This window comes from Erpetoichthys calabaricus, chromosome 4 (assembly GCF_900747795.2).
Source record: "Erpetoichthys calabaricus chromosome 4, fErpCal1.3, whole genome shotgun sequence".
Classification (NCBI taxonomy): Eukaryota; Metazoa; Chordata; class Cladistia; order Polypteriformes; family Polypteridae; genus Erpetoichthys; species Erpetoichthys calabaricus.
The window spans coordinates 327,779,572-327,799,010 of record NC_041397.2 but is presented as its reverse complement, the minus strand read 5'-3'; the positions used below and the strand labels follow the sequence as shown (position 1 = coordinate 327,799,010).

Here is a 19,439-nt window from a genome sequence, read left to right as displayed (position 1 = left end):
TGTGCCTGTACGATCGGTGCCAGAGCTTGGTCCGCATTGCCGGCAGTAAGTCGAACCCGTTTCCAGTGAGAGTTGGACTCCGCCAGGGCTGCCCTTTGTCACCGATTCTGTTCATAACTTTTATGGACAGAATTTCTAGGCGCAGCCAAGGCGTTGAGGGGGTCCGGTTTGGTGGGCTCAGGATTGGGTCACTGCTTTTTGCAGATGATGTTGTCCTGTTTGCTTCATCAGGCCGTGATCTTCAGCTCTCTCTGGATCGGTTCGCAGCTGAGTGTGAAGCGGCTGGGATGAGAATCAGCACCTCCAAATCCGAGACCATGGTCCTCAGCCGGAAAAGGGTGGAGTGCCCTCTCAGGGTTGGTAGCGAGATCCTGCCCCAAGTGGAGGAGTTCAAGTATCTCGGGGTCTTGTTCACGAGTGAGGGAAGAATGGAGCGTGAGATCGACAGGCGGATCGGTGCGGCATCCGCAGTAATGCGGGCTCTGCATCGGTCTGTCGTGGTGAAAAAGGAGCTGAGCCGCAAGGCGAAGCTCTCAATTTACTAGTCGATCTATGTTCCTACCCTCACCTATGGTCATGAGCTATGGGTAGTGACCGAAAGAACGAGATTGCGAATACAAGCGGCTGAAGTGAGTTTCCTCCGCAGGGTGTCTGGGCTTTCCCTTAAAGATAGGGTGAGAAGCTCAGTCATCCGGGAGGGGCTCAGAGTAGAGCCGCTGCTCCTCCGCATCGAGAGGAGTCAGATGAGGTGGCTCGGGCATCTGATCAGGATGCCTCCTGGACGCCTCCCTGGTGAGGTGTTCCGGGCACGTCTAACCGGGAGGAGGCCCCGGGGAAGACCCAGGACACGCTGGAGGGACTATGTCTCTCGACTGGCCTGGGAACGCCTTGGGATTCTCCCGGAAGAGCTAGAAGAAGTGGCCGGGGAGAGGAAAGTCTGGGCATCTCTGCTCAAGCTGCTGCCCCCGCGACCCGACCTCGGATAAGCGGGAGACAATGGATGGATGGATGGATTAATAAATGAAATATGTCAATACTTGATTGAATAATAACATATGTGATTTAAGGATTTCACTTTTTCTTTCTCAAATATGCTTACCTATATCATGGCAATGTACAGGGTGTGGACGTTGACCCGGACACAGACAGGCAGACTCGTTCATGTCACCCAACATATGTTTATTTTCCATTTTTACAGTGCTCACAAACCCCACAGTCCCCAAAGTCCTGGCCACACAACACAATGCCGCCTCCTTGTCCTCCTCCGACGTCATCCTACTTCCACCCGACTCCTGTTTCTCTCTGAAGGGAGGCGGCCCCTTTTATACACACCCGGATGTGCTCCAGGTGCTCCCCGCCAATCTTCCACCGGCACTCCCCAGTGTAGCGGAAATGGCGGCTGCGCACCCCGGAAGCACTCCGGGTGTCCCCTCTTTTCTTCCCCCCAGCATTTCCGGGTGTGGCGGAAGCGCTGGGGTCCAGGGTCCCCAAGGCATTGGCGCGCCCCCTGGCGGTGACCACGGGCCTCTACAGGGTAGAGCTTCCAAGCTCTGTACCCGTGGTCCCCAGAGCAACCAGGGCGGTCGTCCCCTCGTGGTCTGGAGGAGGCACAAGCCCTCCTCCGGACCTCCTGGGCATCCCGGCTGGGTACCACCCCCATCTGGGCACCACAAGGGATAAACCTTTATTTTCTGTCTACTCCATTTTAATTAAGTCAGACCAAAGAAAAGATTTAAGGCTATTAAATGTGATTTCAAGAAAAGATGACGGTTAATTATAATACTAATAACAGAAGCGATTATAATGATACAGTGCGAAAGTAAATACTAATTGAAAGAGCCGGGAATCCATGAATGAGGTGTCTTATTTTGTTTAACTCTTGCTATCGTATAGTGCATTCTGCCTGTCGGCATTAGTTATATTTATATTTTTTAGACATCAGACACTAGAAGCTGCTGACGAACCCTTCTCTTCGTTGTCAGTCTGTAGCAGCGAAAAAGTAAAAGCAATAAGAGTTGTAACAGACGTCACTGAAGTGGATCATAAGTTTGTGTAACGTTAATGAAAATGGCCAGGAGGTGTCCCTAGAGAGGTGCGCGTCAAATGCTTCGAAGCTTCGATACGATTTCTGACACAATTGCGTCAAACGTGTTGATGCTTCGTGAGGCTTCACTCCGCCCATCACTAGCTGTAGCTCAGGGGAAAGAGGAAAAAAATTAAAAGTGCTTACTTTCACTTAAGGCAGAAGCGCAGTCACTGTCTCAAAGGCCGGCACAGTTACGCGCGCGCAAGTGCGCACCAGCTGATCGACTTTTATCATATTTTTGCAGGGCAGGAGACGCCACTTTTTGCTGACACGTTCATGTCATCGCGTGCCTATGGAGGGATGACATGGAACAGGTTAATTGTCGGCGCGAGGGCGCCAAATACAAGAAGGAATTACAGCGCCAGACAACCTTGCACTATGTGCCTGTTATTCAAGAGAAAAAATTCCAATAAATGTGGACGCTGCCCTTCCGTGCTTAATGGGCAGAAGGTCCAAACAATTCCCAAGTCCAACACTTTACATGAAGAAGTCTGTACATCTTCTTAGATGTAAACTCTCCATCTTCTCAAAATAATTGATTACCAAAGCAACCTTGAATGTTGCGGGGTTTCAGTGACCCGAACTCACCTTAAGGGACAGTAAGTAGTTGTGCAGGTCAATTTACAAACAGAGTCCTGCTTTGATGGCGCCGATTATAACTTTATATAATGTTAACGTTTACCCCCCGGGGGGAATTGAAAAGTCGTATAGTGTGGGGGAGGAACGATCTCTTCAGTCTGTCAGTGGAGCAGGACATTGACAGCAGTCTGTCGCTGAAGCTGCTCTTCTGTCTGGAGATGACATTGTTTAGTGGATGCAGTGGATTCTCAGTAATTAATAGGAGCCTTTTGAGCGCCCGTCCATCTGTCACGGATGTCAGACTTTTAATTCAATATTGTTTTTTTGTATCAGTATGCTGCTGCTGGAGTATGTGAATTTCCCTTTGGGATTAATAAAGTATCTATCTATCTATCTATCTATCTATCTATCTATCTATCTATCTATCTATCTATCTATCTATCTATCTATCTATCTATCTATCTATCTATCTATCTATCTATCTATCTATTACACTCATTTGCAAAGATTTCCACTCTCCCAGGAGCCGACGGGGCACTTGAAGTGTCACAAACAGTGCGAGAAGAGAGGACGCTGCCCGAAACTGTGAAGCTCTCGACCCGGCAGAGCAGGCCAACATTCCGTGCCTCCCAGCGTCCACTTTGTTCTCAACGTAATTTCCATATCGCGTGGTCATACGTAATTTCCGTTTCATACATAATTTCCATATCGCGTGGTCATACGTCATTTCCATTTCAAATGTGAAAAGAATTATATATATATAGATAATTCCTTCCATTAATTTTCCTGTGATGCATGTTAAGCTTACTGGCCTATAGTTGCTCTGATCTGCCCTGTCACACTTTTTATATAATGGGATGATATTTGCCATTTTCCAGTCCTTTGGAATCTCTCCAGTCTGCAGTGACTTCCTAAAAATATGTGTCAAGACTTTCTATCTGTACTCTCTAACCTCCTTAAGAACTCGAGGGTAAATATTATCTGGTCCTGGTGATTTGTTTGATTTCATCTTATTTAATCTGAGCAGCACTTCTCCCTCTACAATTTCCAAACCCCTTAGTACCTCCTTAGTAGTCCCTGTTACCTCTGGAGGTTATCCACTTGCTCACTTGTAAACACCTCAGAAAAATGTAAGTTTAGGGCATCCACTATTTCACTGTCTGTATCTTTTAATTCCCCTTTACTATTCCTGATGCACTTGACCTCCTTCTTGACTGTTCTTTTACTACTAAAATACTGAAAGAATCTCTTAGGGTCGTCTTTCCCCTTATCTGCTATATTCCTATCCAACTGACTTTTAGCCTCCCTGATATCCTTCTTAATGGTTGCCCTCATGTTCTCATACGCTCTACGATTCACTTTGCACTCATTAGTCTTACATGCCTTATCCGTTTGTTTTTTCCTTTGCAGCTTCATTTTAACTCTTTTTTTATCCTATACTAGAATTGAACTCACAATCTAACCCATTCTTAGTGGAACATATTAAAAAGGTCTGGTGGAAAAGCAGGAGGCACAATATCCTATTTGTCATTGGCAATGTATGAGGACCTCATTGATTTATTAGGACAGAGAATCCAGTCAATCCAATGGGTGGGCCAACTGACATACAGTCATATATTTATTTGACTAATGCCTTTATCCAAACTGACCTACAACATCTGATATACAATTGGTTACATTTAATTTTGATATTCCTATTCAGCTTTGTTACTAGCAGTGGGAATTTGGTGGGGCACTTACTAGGTTTTTAGCCAATTGAGAGACTTGTGGGACCATAATCCAGCCCTGGCTGTGTTCTGTGTTGTGATGAAAGAGTTAACAATAGTGGAAGAAGGATGACATGTGCTGTGCAGATTATTGGGAGAAACTTAATTAACCTGAAGATGGTGGCAAAGGAGTTTACATGAGCAGGGACTGACAAGAGGAACACGAGACTCATAGGACATCTGCATGTAGGCTTAACTGTAAAGACAAAAACAGATGGAGATCTGTCAGAGCCATCTTAAATCAAAGTCTACTACAGACAGGACAAGTGAGTGGCCTAAGATCTTTTGTAGTTGTGTGTCTAACATTGCCTAGTCAAAATCAAACTAAACAACACAGTCATGAACACTTGTGACTGCACTTGTGACTGTTGTTTTCAATGTAGTAGTTAGGTTTGAAAGTCTGAGGTGTTTCTCTTGTAGTTCTAATTCAATGTCCTCTGTCTTTATATAAAAAATGTCCATGCCACCAAAGATCCATAATAATGAGGTTTAATGATGTGGAACTTTAGCCCCCTAATCACATACACCCCCGACCTGCTCTAATTTCATTGGTTTTCCACAGCTGTGCACAGGTTCTGCTGTACTGACCCAATAATCTGTTGCCCAGCTGTCCTTTTGTCATGTTGTCCTGTTCTGACTACAGTTGTGAGTACCCTCTGAGCGTCTTCTGGTGTCTTTCTGTGTTCTTCTCTGTGGCCTCGACTCTACTGCTTTGTATTTATCTGCTAAACACTCACAGGTCTTGACAGCTTATATCAACTCTTAGCTTGTCTTTAAGAAAGGCATCTGCTAAACTAAGAAGACCAACACTGAACATGTTAATCAACAGATAATTTTAGGTGATTCTGCCTAAAAATGTAACTGTCCACTGGGAGCATGTTTAGTTTATCTGAATCACATCATAGAAAAGAAAACACCAAAATGCGAAATTCAAGTTTAAGGTTATTATGGTGTGCAGCACAATGATGTTCTCCTCAATCAGATGGATTATCAGCACATGTGCCTGATGAAGAGCCCAGCTGGTAGAGAGTGTGGTAAAATTGTTTACTAAATTAAATCAATTGACAAGAATATTTTTAAAATCCAGTGATTTATTATATTATTATATGATATTTAATATATTTTAATGACATTTCTTTTTAAATTTGGAAGTAAAGTGTTTTGAATTTGCTTCCCTAAACTCTAAGTTTTCCATTGAATTAAGTGACTTGCTGTAGTTGTTTCCTCAAGAAGGACATTTGGTCAAGTGGACCTGCATGGGGAGAGGAGGGAGAAGAAGAAGCAGGCCTGGGCAGGCCATGCCATTAATGCCACCATAGGATGACATCTCCTACCAGACTGACCATCACAAATCAATGAGGTCAGAGGAGAAGGGATCAGAGACGTTGGATAGAATCGTCATTTCTGCTCATTTTCAGCATTTGTTAGTACATGCAGAACAAAACTCCTGCAAAGCACAGGGCTTTGAGTTCATTTTTTACTTTGTACACGTTTGCTTTTTGTTTTTCTGTTATTTGCATATTTATCATTTGTGTTTCCTTCTGTCCTTCTGTAGGACGTTAACTATTCAAATAAGTCTTCTTTTACCAGTTCAATAACTTTATTTTTATTCTGAACAAAAGTAACAAAATATTTGTGTAACTCAGCTTGTAAATATGTAAGACATGATCAATGTCTGCATCTAAGGAATCTCAACAGGGCAGCCCATCAGAACTACAACTCCTATGGAGCTCTGCAGGTGTCGAAAAGGGGACTTGCCAAGTGGGATGTTCCTACTGTCCCTCCCTTATGTAGGCTTTCTGACCAGGAGAGGGAACAACAACCAAAACACAACACTTTCATCCCAGCTGGGATGCCAGTTCATCCCTGCCTTCCATCACAGCAGATAACAGGTTTGCTTGTAATCATCAGAAGCGTTTTGTCTTGGCAGAGTTCTCTATTACTCTCTGTTCCCATTTTGTATTATCAATATGTAGCCTTTGCAGAATACCTTAGATCTCACAGACTTACCACTCTTTATAAGGTATTGTACCATATAACTTCTCCTCACCTTCCCTTCTATATCTATAACCTCAGGAAATTAGGTGTAGTAAAAGACAAGCAGGAGTTAAATTACAATTTAAACAATGTATTATTGATAATATTCATAAATAATAGCAATAAGCAAAGTACATTTGAATATTGGCAATCATACAACCTGATAAATGTTGATGTGTAGCTTTAGATGGCACACAGACTTGTAGTTATTTAAAATGTCTCTAGTTAAGTCATCATTTGTGGTTAGCTTTCTTCAGACAGGCCTTATGCCTGTCTCAATATGGCTGCTGAGCTGTGCTCTTCATTGTGTTGTTCTTTTCAGTTCATGGTATGAGATGGTCTTTCATTAGTTGGTCAGAAAGAGAGAGGGGGAGGAGTAAAGCAAACAAATTTATAGACTTCTGTCCACACCCTACAGCCAATATGGTGTCATGGTACTTAAAGGTTTCTGGTACAAGCCAATTCCAAACGGTCATACTTCAGACCAACAGGGGCACAGAATACCTTCACATCTGCCCCCAAACCATTTGTTGAGGTGATGCCTGCCAGCTAGGCAGCCTGGCTTTCCTGTGGGGGTTGACTGAGAGAGTCCTGCAGAGAATCATTTACCAAACTTGTTTTAGGCACTTCACCCAACCCTGTCGTAAAATTACAAAGACTCAGTCCTGAAGGGGGCCATCAAACCGTTGCTATTATTATCAATAATGTAACACTAAAATTACATTGCTTTGTCTAAGTTACAAATAAAGACATACAACATATTTATCAACTTATATGCACAATTTCACACCACAACAAGAAGTTTCACATTTAATTTACGTGAGTTTCTTCTTTTTGTTTATTTCTGTCATCTTCTGTCTCTTTAAGACTCAGGTGTGTTCCTCTGGATGGCTGCCATGTTAAAGTGAAAGAGAAAACAAAGCCAGCAGAGCAGCACATTCTTAGGGCCTGAGCTGTGAAGATGTGACTTTACTACAGCTGGATGTGTGTGATGAACCCACTGAGGGACATCGACAGTCACACAAAGATCTGCTCATCAATGAGTCCCTGAACATATAAGCAGTGGCAGAAGAAAACTGAGGACAAAAGTGGCAGCAGGTAAGTGAAAAAGTGACCTCTGAACTGGACTGAGGTTAGTGAGCTGATAATGAAAACAACAGAAAACACACAAAAGAAGATGAAAACCAGACGACATGTTAGAGCAAAGCCCAGCAAATGGGAACCACACAGAGATAAGACACTCGCACTCAGCTTGTACGCCTGTCAGACTGATGGAGGCGTCACTGCACTGCTGAGCTTCTCCGTATTCACAAAGGGGAGCTGTCAAGATTGAGGGGTCAGCAGTCACTTGACGTGTCTGTTCATGGGATGAGCCTACAATTACAAAGCTAATGACAGTCACATGCCATGTGGTCCTAGTTCTGTCTGTTTTACAAAGATGAACATGACAGGTAAGAACTGCAGATTTGACACTCAACTGTGATTTAGAATGCAGCTCTAAAGGGTCAGAACTATATGTGTATCAAGTGGCCATGCCCAGAGTTATTGAATATACTGATAATGTCGTAAATCAGAAAGAGACGCGTATCAGCAGGACAGACAGACTGACAGCAGCAACCTGAAAGCCTCATTCTGCAGTGCTTTAGCGCCACATGGTGGCAGTCCACAGAACATATTTACTGAGGACAAGTTGAAGCACTTTCAAGTTTAAGCATTTTATTGTAATTGTGTAACACAACGAAATTACTTTTTGAGACAGCGCCAAGGTGCTTTAAAGAAAAATCAAATAATTCCAAATATGTTGTATACAGTGTTAGTGATCAAGAAACCAGAGCAAATTATTATTGCTCAAAGTACAGCAGCATAAATTGTTATTGCACATGTTAATGAATAGTACATTCCATATTCTATATTGTATTACATTAGTATATTACACATTACCAATATAGCTTATTGCACATGTTCAATTAAAAATGATCTCAGACTGAGGAGATTCAGAGTTCAGAAAGTTTATGGCAGATGGGAAAAAGCTCTTTGTTAGTCTGTTTGTGCATCCACTGATTGACCTAAAGTGTCTGCCTGACGGGAGGAGCTCAAACCAAGAATTTCCAGGGTGAGTTTTGTCCTTGAGAATGTTTTTGGCCAGCGAGTCTTATACAAGAGTTCAAGTGATGGCAGTTCAGTCCCAGTAATGGCCTCTGCTGTTTTAATGACCCGCTGCAGGGCTTGCAGTTAGTTAAGATGCTTTCTATAGTGCATCTATAGAAATTAACCAGCAGCTTCTGGGGCAGGTCAGCTCTCCTTAGCATCCTGAGAAAATAGAGGCGTTGTTGTGCTTTGTCTATTATAGCCAAGTTGTTCTCAGCCCAGGACAGGTCCTCTGAGATGGTGACTCCTAGAAACTTAAAGCTGGAAACTCTCTCCACAGCATCTGCATTGATTGTTATCGGACTGTGATTGGTCTTTTTAGTGGTCCTAAAGTCCAGAATAACTTCTTTGGTGTTTTTGGTATTTAAGACCAGGTTGTTGGTGTTGCACCATGTTGTCAGATCTGAACCTCTTCCCTATATGCAGCTTCATTGTTGTCTGTTACAAGCCCAATGACAGTCGTATCATCCACAAATTTAACAATAATGTTTGATTGGTGGATGGGTTAGCAGTCATGGGTGAAGAGTGCATAGAGAAGGGGACTTAGTACACATCCTAGTGGCACACCAGTGCTCAGGGTAAGAGTGGAGGATGTGTGTTTGCCCATCCTGATAGACTGGGGTCGGTTGGTGAGAAAACCCAGTAACACAGTTGCATATGGAGGGAGCAAGTCCTAGTGCATAGAGTTTTTAGATCAGCTGGTTAGGTATGATGGTGTTAAATGCAGAGCTGTAGTCAATGAAGAGCATCCTAACACAGTAGTTGGGCTTTTCCAAGAGCGAGAGGGCAGCATGTAGAGCCACACGGATGGCGTCCTCAGTTGATCTGTTTGACCGATAGGCAAACTGGTGTTGGTCTAGATCAGCTGGGGACAAAGGTGAAACGGTTTACTTTTTTCCACAATTATTTACAAAGTGAACAAATATTTCTTTTTCCTCTATGGCCTGTAAATGAGGATATGACAGCTGTGTTTACTCTCACAGTTCCATTATCTTTCAGGTTTATTGACTGCCTGCTATTTCTTTAATGTCTGCACACATTATCTGAATATTTTCAGTGATCCTAATGAAAGCCTTTTAGGTCTGAGGAAGCAGGTTCTCTCCCATTCTTTACTCCATTTATCTTTATTCATTTATTAATTTATCTATTTACTTATTTTTACCAGCTTTAAGTTTTACTCTGCTGGCCTAGCTCTCTTTCCCAAGGCTGGGGTTTGATTTGTTTTGAACTTGGGCTGACGTCTTTTTCATTTTTTTCATTATTTTAGTTGCAGTTTTAGTTCCAGCTACATAGTATTGTTAAATACAGAGATGGCAACTGATAAGGCTTTGTCAGATTTTCTGTTAAAGTAAATGTAGCTGTGTTTGACCAGAGTTTCCAAAATTCTGCAGATTTAGCTTCATTGAAAGGTTTGCACATTGAGTGTGATACATATACCAAACATTTTATCCTGAATATCTTTTGTTTGAAAGATTTGGTGAAATTCACAGCAAAATTAATTCACACACAAATGAAGAGAAAAATTACCATACCCAAAAAATGGAAAACATCTTGTCTATAATGTTTTTGTTAAGGCTTATATTTCCTTAAAATTTCCACTAGCTTTCCACTAATATAGTGCCTTGCAAAAGTATTCAATGTTTGTCCTGTTTTGTCACATCACAACATGGAATTCAAATGGATTTTTGGGGTGTTAGCACCATTTGACTTACACAACATGCCTACCACTTTGAAGGTGCAAAATATTTTTCATTATGACACAAACAATAATTAACACCTCTTCTTCTTTAGGCTGCTTCCATTAGGGGTTGCCACAGCGGATCATCTTCTTCCATATCTTTCTGTCCTCTACATCTTGTTCTGTTACACCCGTCACCTGCATGTCCTCTCTCAGCACATCCATAAATCTTCTCTTAGGCCTTCCTCTTTTCCTCTTGCCTGGCAGCTCCATCCGTAACATCCTTCTCCCAATATACCCAGCATCTCTCCTCTGCACATGTCCAAACCAACACAATTTCGCCTCTCTGACTTTGTCTCCAAAACGTCCAACTTGAGCTGACCCTCTAATGTCCTCATTTCTAATCCTGTCCACCCTCATCACACCCAATGCAAATCTTAACATCTTTAACTCTGCCACCTCCAGGTCTGTCTCCTGCTTTCTGGTCAATGCCACCATCTCCAACAAATATAACATAGTTGGTCTCACTACCGTCCTGTAGACCTTCCCTTTCACTCTTGCTGATATCCGTCTGTCACAAATCACTCCTGACACTCTTCTCCACCCATTCCACCCTGCCTGCACTCTCTTTGTCACCTCTCTTCCACAATCCCCATTACTCTGTACTGTTGATCCCAAGTATTTAAACTCATCCACCTTCGTCAACTCTACTCCCCTCATCCTCACCATTCCACTGACCTCCCTCTCATTCACACACATGTATTCTGTCTTGTTCATACTGACCTTCATTCCTCTCCTCTCATATCTCCACCTCACCAGGGTCTCCTCAACCTGCTCCCTACTCTCGCTACAGATCACAATGTCATCAGCAAACATCACAATCCACGGGGACTCCTGTCTAATCTCATCTGTCAACCTGTCCATCACCATTGCAAATAAAAAAGGGCTCAGAGCCGATCCCTGATGTAATCCCACCTCCACGTTGAATGCATCCATCACTCCTGCCACAGACCTCACCACGGTCACACTTTCCTCGTACATATCCTGTACAACTCTTACGTACTTCTCTGCCACTCCTGACTTCCTCATACAATACCACAGCTCCTCTCAAGGCACCCTGTCATATGCTTTCTGCAGGTCCACAAAGATGCAATGCAACTCCTTCTGACCTTCTCTCTACTTCTCCATCAACATCCTCAGAGCAAACATTGCATCTGTGGTGCTCTTTCTTGGCATGAAACCATACTGGTGCTCACTAATCATCACCTCACTTCTTAACCTAGCTTCCGCTACTCTTTCCCATAACTTCATGCTGTGGCTCATTAATTTTATCACCATGTAGATACTACAATCCTACAAATCCCCCTTATTCTTAAATATCGACACCAGTACACTTCTTCTTCACTCCTCAGGCCTCCTCTCACTTTCCAAGATTCCATTAAACAATCTGGTTAAAAACTCCACTGCCATCTCTCCTAAACACCTCCATACTTCCACAGGTATGTCATCTGGACCAACAGCCTTTCCATTTTTCATCCTCTTCATAGCTATCCTTACTTCCCCCTTCCTAATCCGTTAAATTTCCAGATTCACTATCTCTACATCATCCAACCTCTTCTCTCTCTCATTCTCTTCATTAATCAGCCTCTCAAAGTACTCTGCTCAGCACACCTTCGTCATTTCTTAGTACATTACCGTCTTTATCCTTTATGTCTAGCCAAACAATAATTATCACCAAAAAACAGAAATCCTGAGTGTGCGTAGGCATTCACCCCCAAAGTCAATACTCCTTACACTCCCTTCTGCTGCAATTCCGGCTGCAAGTCTCTTGTTGAATGTTTCTAATAGCTTAGCACACCTTACCAATAGGGATTTTCACCCATTCTTCAAGAACTAACTGCTCAACTCCTTCAAGTTAGATGGGCTGTGTTGGTGTTCAGCCATCTTCATGTACTGCCACAGGTTCTCCATTGCAATGTGGTCTGTACTTTGATGAGGCCATTCCAAGATTCTTCATTGTACACCTTCAAAGCACTCCAGAGTAGCAGTATGTTGAGGGGTCATTCATTGTCCTGCTGAAAGGTGAACCTTCTTCTCAGCCTCAAATCTCTGGCAGACTGAAGCAGGTTTTCCTCTTGAACTGCCCGTATTTAGTGCCATCAACAACAGCAACAACATTTATTTCTATAGCACATTTTCATACAACAATGTAGCACAAACTGCTTTATAAGAAGACCCGGAGAATTTTACAAGAAATGAAAACCAATTCATAAAGGCAGTAGCATTAAATAAATAAATAAATAAATTGATTGATTAATCAACAAGAAAAAATAAGGTCAGATGGCTTCGAGGACAGAAAAAACAAAAAAAATCTAGTTAGCTGGAAAAAAACTAATAAAATCTGCATGACTTCCAAAGCCAAAAGAATGCTAAGACCTAACTGGACATTCTACCTAACAATGTACTTCACATGATAGGATTTGATGAAGTTGGTCTCTTGGACAGATGAGACGCCCACTTTTATTCCATCATTTTAGGGGGCTCTATGGTACCTTGATCAGGTGGGGTGGTGCAGATCGACACCACAGAAGAGGCAGCAGAGAATAGTAGAGATTAGTACAGATGTGGATCCCTGAAGAATATGATAATTCTATGCCCATGTAGTCTTTGAGGAATACAACTGAGAAGTAGCTACGAAAAAGCCATATTAAAACAGTGATTTTACTAGCAGTTTTTTAAAATGTTCCATAGTATTAGCCTGGAATTTCTCTTTTAGTAAAGTATTCCAGATTTTAGGTGCATAACAGCAAAAGGACGCCTCACCACTTATTTTAAGGTTAACTCTTGGAATTGTAAGCAGACCACTATTAGAAGATCTAAGGTTACAACTTAGATTGTAGGGAGACAGGCATTCCAAAATACAGGACTGGGCAAAGATTATTTAAAGCTTTATACACCATCAGTGTGTCTGCGTGAGTTTCCTCCCATAGTCCAAAGACATGCAGGTTAGGTGCATTGGCGATCCTAAATTGGCCCTAGTGTGTGCTTGGTATGTGTGTGTGTGCCCTGCGGTATTTTTGGTGTCATAGGGACGCTGGTTCTGAGGGACCGGAGGTGGAAGTGACATTTTTATGAGGCAGGTTCTTCTAATGGGCTGCAGTGGGAAAGAGGAGAAACACCAACCCCCTGTTTGGTGGAGAAACACTTTTATTCAAGCGTGTAAACTGTCTCCCATGCATACGTGTGTGACAAAGAGTAGAGTCAATTAGTATGTCGGGTCAGATGAAGGAAAAAGAAGTGATCAGGTCCTGAGTCCCTCTTTTAATATTATTAGTGCAGAAGCTTCTCATTCTTCTTTTGGTGTGCTGGAAGGAGTGGTTAGAAGAGCCCACTGCTACAATCAGCTTACAATTTATTGGCACAAACCAGACAAATGTTTAATTTCATACAACTCACTCCTCAGAGTCTCTTCTTGATTTTTTTTTATCATAGTCCTTTTGAAGTTAAGTCCACATGCAAGGCTTTCCCTAAAATGTGTGACCTCTATGTGATGCCATCTTAAAGTTCATTTTATGCAGGATGTGCAGTCCTCACATGGTGGAGCACCTTCTTGTTAGCCTGCTTGACATGAACTGACCCTGGCGTTCTTGGCTTCCTTTTTTATTATAGAAAGAGCCAAGTGACCACAAGTGGACTGTCCTGTACCTGCCACTGTTGCCCTCACTAGATGGTCCTTGGGTCCTTGGTTGGCTGATGCTAGCTTTGGAGGTTCAAACACACACACGCACACACACACACACACACACACACACACACATATATACTATATATATATATATATATATATATATATATAGAAATAAATAGAGGGAGAGAGTAACAGATAAGTCAGACAAAGATAAAGAGTTGGGGCACCACCCTGGTGACCCCCTGTAACTGAAGGTTGGAAAAATAACATAAGCCGAGTGAACCGAACTAAGATGGTGGATCTTGCAGTTATCAGTGCCTCCAGCAGGAACAGGTGGGTCCCGGTGGGTAGACACTAGCAGTGTGATGTCATTGGTGTCAAAGCTGTCAATCTTTCATTCTACAGAGGGCAGAAGACAAAATGTATTTGGACACAACCCCTGCAGCAGCTAAAAGTTACCATCACCATAGCCTTTAAGCAGTCCCTGATCCCTATATATCTACTATATATGCCATTTCCATCTTTTGAACAAGTAAGTCCACCAATGGCTTAATGACTAGCATTGTCTCCTCAAGTTAGCATTTCCAAGAACTGTATAGCATTTTGTGATATCAAGTAGTCGAAAATGTTTTTCTAACTTTTCAACCCTAATTCTTTCAGCTGAGGGTATCTTGGTGGAAATAATCAGACGAGAGAAATATGGTACAAAAAGATGTATGTATTTCACTTGCTTTAAAATGTGGCTTCCACTCCCAAATTACAATGTGGCATAATCATTTATACATGCATATCCAGGCTGGAGAGAAGCAAATGGAATGTACAGTTGTCATCTGTCATTTGTGTTATCGTATCTCCCTGTCAGATTCACTCTGTCAGCTGGTGTGTGGCTTCAGTAAAGACCTATGCTTAATAAATAAATGTGTGTGCAGAATAAACTGCACAGATCACAGTGGCACACTACCTTAACTTTATGTGTGGTCCTCACCTGAACACATCAAAGAAAAGCAACAGTGACAAATCCTCTGGTAGGATGGACAGACTTGTGTCTAATAAATAGAGACTCCAATTCTGGAATGAAGGCCTGTGCTGTTGTTCTAACATGTTACATGAATTGAGATTCACCATTTCAGTGTTTGTCCACAACATTCATGTAAGTGAAAGGAGAAACCCAGCTGAAGTACAAGGAATGTGGTGTTTCCACATCGAGTTGTCTCATTAAGCAGTAGGGACAAGTCAATGAAGTCTCATCCTGACCATAGGACTTGTCATAATTCTGCTGGGCAACAACAAGCCAGTCCAGTCTCAAAGTCCGTAAACAACTCATGCTGTGTCTGCTTTGTGAAAGGTGAGACTTACATCAGTAGGCCGAGAAATCTTGTACATTCCACTGTCATTGTCATAGAAAAAAATAAACAGACAGGAAGAGTAGCATCATGTTCCCAGAGGATGGTGCCATCCTGTCTGAGTTTTCCAGCCTTATTTGTGAGGTTGCTGTAATAATTTCTTATTTTCTTGCCTTTGCAGTTATGAAGGCCCAGAAGGGATGGAGCTGCTTTGTGTTCTTTGTACTCCGCATGACACACGTCGTCTGGACACGTATGTGTTTATATGATTTATGATTCCAAGACTGGCTGCCTTTAAATAGATAGATAGATAGATAGATAGATAGATAGATAGATAGATAGACAGACAGACAGACAGACAGACAGACAGACAGACAGACAGACAGACAGACAGACAGACAGACAGACAGATAGATAGATAGATAGATAGATAGATAGATAGATAGATAGATAGATAGATAGATAGATAGATAGATAGATACTTTATTAATCCCAAGGGGAAATTCCCATACTCCAGCAGCAGCATACTGATGCAAAAAACAATATTAAATTAAATATTGATAATAATGCAGGAAAAAACAGACAATAACTTTGTATAATGTTAACGTTTACCCCCCCATGGGTGCAATTGAAGAGTCGCATAGTGTGATGGAGGAACAATCTTCTCAGTCTGTCAGTGGAGCAGGACGGTCTCAGCAGTCGGTCACTGAAGCTGCTCCTCTGTCTGGAGATGACACTGTTCAGTGGATGCAGTGGATTCTCCATGATTGACAGGAGTCTGCTCAGCGCCCGTCGCTCTGCCATAGATGTCAAACTGTCCAGCTCTGTGCCTACAATAGAGCCTGCCTTCCTCACCAGTTTGTCCAGGCATGAGGCGTCCCTCTTCTTTATGCTGCCTTCCCAGCACACCACCGCGTAGAAGATGGCGCTCGCCACAACCGTCTGATAGAACATCAGCAGCATCTTATTACAGATGTTGAAGGACGCCAGTCTTCTAAGGAAGTATAGTCGGCTCTGTCCATTCTTACACAGAGCAACAGTATTGGCAGTCCAGTCCAATTTTTCAATATAGGACTGATTTCTGTTGGTATCACAGCAGACTTCTGTTGTACCTCATTCTTATTTGATGTTTCTCTTGTAAATCTTCTATAAACAGACCTCAGTCTAGAGAACAGAACAGACAAGTTTGTTTTATTTAATTTAAGAATCAGACAATTTAATGTGGAGACTCAATTTCAGAGGTGACAGCTGTGCAAGAAAAAGAAACAAACCTCACATGTTTTAGGAAAATGAAGTAAACATTGAACAGCATTTAGTCTTCTTCATACTAAGGTGACTCTCTTTCATTGACAAGTCTTGATGCTCACTACAGCCATTTTGTTTTTTGGTTCAGAGAGGTTTCAAGTTGTTTCACCTTCCTCAACTCTTCGTGCTTTAGTTGGTGAAGATGTCACCCTACCAGCCTCACTCTCACCAGCTATCAATGCTCAGGGGTTTGAGGTCAGGTGGTTTCGAGACGACTTTGACTCTCCAGTACTTTTATACCACAATCTCCAAATCAGACCTGAGCGCCAGATTCAATCCTATAAGGGAAGGACTGCGCTCTTCCTAGAAGAACTCGCAAGTGGAAACGTATCTCTGAGACTCCAGAATGTCCGTGCTTCTGACAGAGGCCTCTACAGATGTTTTGTTGATTCTGTACCATGGAATGAGGAGGCTAACATCACTCTGAAAGTTGAAGGTCATTTTGAACTTCCTTTCTTTGTTTTTCATAGTTTGACGTCCCTCTGATGGCTGTGACATGCTTCAGTAATGTGGACCTAAAATGCAGAGACCCTGTAGTGTTTATTTTTTATTTTGGTGACACAGACACTTTGATCAACTTATCTATTTATGTTCATGTAACAGTTAAAATGTCCAGTGACCATCTGGTTCTTGTCAAATGTCCCAAACCACTGATTTTCTGTTTCTGCTCCTAAACCCAACTCTGCTCCCATCTCTCAGCTTACACTAAAGGTAGTTTTAAATCAGCATATAGCATCAGCTTTTCGATCTCAGGTCATTTTACTGTCTCTAAGGCCGAATTATTTACAAAAGAAAACCATAACAGTTTGACATTGTGTTTTCAATCAATCAATCAATCCATCTTTATTTTGCATAGCACTAGTAACGGTTTTCACCATCATAAAGCACTTCACAAACCAAAAATAAAATTACTGTCCAGTGCCAGATACATAAACTGAGAAAAGCACAGGAAATACCGAAAAACATGAGCATCAGTGATAAACACCACAAGGAGCTTCGGCGTCATTCTGACTGATTTTAAATAAAAGCTGCTGCAGAAACCCCCAAAACAGCAACACTAAATAAAACAAGAAGAGAAGAGCACAAAGCAACGTTATGCCACAGAGACCAGGACAGACAGTTCAGCCATAGGCACAGGACGTCAGGATTTCGTGGTGTTGCCCTTTTGTGATATTTATAACCCTGAAGGTACAGGAGTAGGCTAGAGATCACCGTCAAGTACATTTAGGCCCAATGTAGCCTGACATGCCTCAGTGGCTGAGGATTGGTTAGATCTGTGGGTGTGGCTAATGTAACTAAGCATCGGCATCATCCCAAAATGTGACCTTTGACCAGAGACCACTCCTTCCCCACCAATATAGGAGGAGTCCTCCTGTTGCATGTTTTAATTGTGAACAAAAAAGAAATTAATATATGTCAGTTGATTAAAAAAATAAAGGGATCCTTCCAGTGAAACCCCTAAGAAATTGGTTTTATTTCTCACAACAGGCCAATCTCTTTTTTTCTGTATGCCCCTCATTACTTTTCCATTCTTTTCTCTTCACAGTTGTGGGCACTCAGCCCTCCATTTCCATCAGCACTGCAGAGGACCAGCAGACTAGACTGGAGTGCAGCTCTGAGAAGTGGAGCTCTCAACCTGAAGTCACCTGGAGAGACATGAGTGGTGTAGATGTGACGTCAGCGTCCACCATAACAGTACAACGGGATGATGAGGGTCTCCTCAGGGTCAGCAGTGTCATCCCCATCAAGTGGGAGTTCAATGTGTTCTCCTGTCTGATGAGAAGTAACACAACCAAACCGGCCTATCAGTCCAAAGTGGGGGTCTACGGTGAGTACTCAGAGGTCAGAGACTTATCCTCTCATTGACTTTAGTGCTGCTATCATCTGATTTTGTTTTATTGTGAAACCTTCATTAATATGTAATACTTTACATTGAAACACAAAGAGCAGAAATTCTAATTCAGTATAAAAACTGAACACCTGTAAGGAAATTGAGGAAACGAGGAGGAAAATTTGAATGCATCTGGAGAATATTTGAGAAAATGTGAAAAAAATGTCATCAAAGTACATGTTCAGTTATGACGATAATACCCTGCACTGTTGATGAGATTTGACTAACTGGGATGTTCTTAGTCATAATGGCTTGGAAAACTGATATCTCAGTCTGCAGTCTTATTTTACATACAGTACAATAAAGACAAATACACCCATGACATTTTTGCTGCTAATCTTAACTGGGATTTCGTCAGTCACGTCAGATATCTGATAAGGTGAAGTGGTGGCTCTCAGGCTAAAGGATCTGTGCTGAGATCTGGAAGGTTGAAGGTTCAAATCCCATTATTGCAGAAGAGATCCTACTCTGTTGGGCCCTTAACCTGAAAATTGCTCCAGGGCCAATGTGCAATGGCTGACCCTGCACTTTGACCTCCTAAGGTCACATGAAAAGTCAATTTCCCCTCAGGGATTAATTCAGTGTACCAAATACCAAAAAAATGTGTTGTTAGATGTATTTCTGAATAAAACCTTAGACTTGTTATTGTTTTCATCTCTTAGTCTGTAAAACTAATCAAATTGGGCCTTTTAATACTGCCAGTGCATGACATGTCTTTCTTGATCTCCATTTTTGGCTTTCTCTATTTAAGATGGCGTGTGTGCTCATTTCTTCACTTTAATTACCTCTGGCTTGATGAGAGCAGCTTTATCTGGTGTCTCTTTCACATGTGACTAATAATTGACTGGCAGCTCATTTGCAGCATCTTTTGCCAAGCTCAGGTTTGAGGATTTCATGATGTCAATAAATCGTCAAATA

At 42.2% G+C, this 19,439-nt stretch overlaps 3 protein-coding genes and 1 long non-coding RNA gene across 5 annotated transcripts in view; 2 read left to right on the top strand and 2 right to left on the bottom strand.

Annotated features, from left to right (window-relative positions):
* LOC114643553 (protein NLRC5-like) overlaps nt 1–19,439 on the bottom strand; it is a 5,922,889-nt gene that overhangs the window by 2,579,313 nt on the left and 3,324,137 nt on the right. The window lies entirely within an intron of this gene.
* Nucleotides 1–19,439, bottom strand: part of LOC114642560 (NACHT, LRR and PYD domains-containing protein 3-like) — a 691,964-nt gene that overhangs the window by 176,294 nt on the left and 496,231 nt on the right. The window lies entirely within an intron of this gene.
* LOC114641960 (NACHT, LRR and PYD domains-containing protein 3-like) overlaps nt 1–19,439 on the top strand; it is a 592,098-nt gene that overhangs the window by 516,570 nt on the left and 56,089 nt on the right. The window lies entirely within an intron of this gene.
* On the top strand, nt 7,343–16,848 carry LOC114642559 (uncharacterized). The gene is made up of 3 exons (XR_003714549.2): nt 7,343–7,566; nt 15,507–15,578; nt 16,719–16,848. It is a non-coding gene; the product is annotated as an uncharacterized LOC114642559 (long non-coding RNA).